The sequence below is a fragment of the Octodon degus genome, unplaced genomic scaffold (genome assembly GCF_000260255.1).
Source record: "Octodon degus isolate 3935 unplaced genomic scaffold, OctDeg1.0 scaffold00217, whole genome shotgun sequence".
Lineage (NCBI taxonomy): Eukaryota > Metazoa > Chordata > Mammalia > Rodentia > Octodontidae > Octodon > Octodon degus.
This window is the reverse complement of record NW_004524793.1, coordinates 1,165,766-1,167,630: the sequence shown is the minus strand read 5'-3', so window position 1 is coordinate 1,167,630 and position 1,865 is coordinate 1,165,766. Positions and strand designations below refer to the sequence as shown.

Sequence of the window (1,865 nt, the reverse complement as noted above, 5' to 3'; positions counted from 1 at the left end):
AGAGAGACAGAGAGACAGAGTGACCGAGAGAGAGATGGAGAGAGAGAGAGAAGAAAGAGAGAGAGAGAGAGAGAGAGAGAGAGAGAGAGAGTGAGAGAGACAGAGGCCAAAATTTATATATTTTAAAATTCTATAATGTAAGAGCTATTTCTGATGCTTTGGTTTTTCACGAAAAATTAAACAAATACTTTACTGCTTAGTGTTTTTGAAGCAATGATGCAAATTATATGTTAAATTTGATTATGTTTTTTAAAATTTATTTTATTTTATTTTATTATATATTTGGTACAAGGTCTCAAGCAACTTGGACTTGTAGTGATCCTCCTGTTTTCAGCCTCCCCAGTGCTCGAACTAGAGGAGGGCACCATCACGCCTGGACTCTGTGGCCGGGCAGTCCATCCAGGGGCAGAGCCTATGCAGCATGTGGTGCTGGGCGACAAACCTCTGTCCCTGCGCTTGCCTACGCAGGTGATTAATCCACTGAGCTATCTCTCCAGCTCTTGGTTATAATGTTTTGGTATAATAAAAATACTTAACTTTCATGTATGCTTTTCCCTTACTCAACTTCAGAACACTACAGAATTTTCTTTTTCATGACTCTTATTCAATGTGGGCAAAATAGGAATTTTTGCAAAGTTACAATATAGATCTGAGGCAGCAGTCATTATTGTCTGAAGACCATTTTTGTGTTCAGGTACCACTGCAGACAGATACAGCAGTGCCTAGGGTCATGTAGCTTGTCTTTCTCTTCCTCTGGTAGGTGCGTATTAGTCCTCTGCTGTTACCTAAAGTGTGGTCACACCTCAATCCACATGTAAAACTGTGGGCTCAGTGATGTGAAAGCCTTGCACAAGCCACAGCTCATAGATTTTCCCATGATCTTTCTATTAGTGGGACAGAATGCTAGATTACAAATGCTTTGTTCAGCTTTTGTGTGAGTGTGTGTGTGTGTGAGAGAGAGAGAGAGAAAGAGAGAGAGAGAGAGAGAGAGAGAGAGACTCTGAATTTGTATCTCCTGTGGCTAGTATTTACTTCCTTGGCTTTACTTTCCCTGCAAATACACATAGTATTTTTGAAAATAGGGTGATCATTTTTCTTTACCCAAGTTGAAATAAACATAGTCATTTGATTAGTGTGCTTATATGCATGCACATGCATCCATTCTTGTTCCGATTGGCAGTTTTTACTCCATATTTTGAGTTCTTCAACCACTTCAAAGCACCTTCTGATTCTAAATTGCTATACATAAAGTTTTGCTTAAAACAACTCTTATTAAGCGAGTTTGTAAGCTTTCATCATAATGTGTGTACATGCAGACATTAGGCATCGTTCTGTGTGATCACATGACATCCAGGAAAGCACCACTTCTGAGGGAATTGGTGTCACAGGCACTTGCAGGGCGAATCAGAGGCTATTGTCATTTTACTCAAAGAATAAAGTGAAGCATTTAGATAATATTGATTAAAGTTCTCAAAAATGAATCTTTGTGTTTCTTCCTTTCATACACGTTCCATCTTTCTCAAAGAGGAAACAGTTCTGAGTCACACATACCTGCCTTAAATTTTTTGGCATCCTTGTTGTTCATCTTTGTCATGTGGACATTTCTTGGACTACATGAAAGTATACCTGTCAGTGTGATAAATTGTGTAAAAGCTTAACAATACTCGGAGAGTTTGAACAATGCTTAAACCCAATGTCGTATTATAGAAACCTGTTCTCCTTCATGGAGGAACATATCTTACTGTCTCACCATCAGAAACGTTGTCACTCGAGTCCTTGAGGTGGCAAATAGATGACTTCTCAACTCAGATAGAATCCTTGAACCCAAAGTTAACAGGGTTTTTGAACATTTCTGGAAGGCATAT

General features: G+C 38.9%; 1 pseudogene; it reads right to left on the bottom strand.

The window, feature by feature from the left end:
• LOC101573570 overlaps nt 1-1,585 on the bottom strand; it is a 17,378-nt pseudogene extending 15,793 nt beyond the window's left edge.
• Nucleotides 1,586-1,865: the final 280 nt, after the last annotated feature.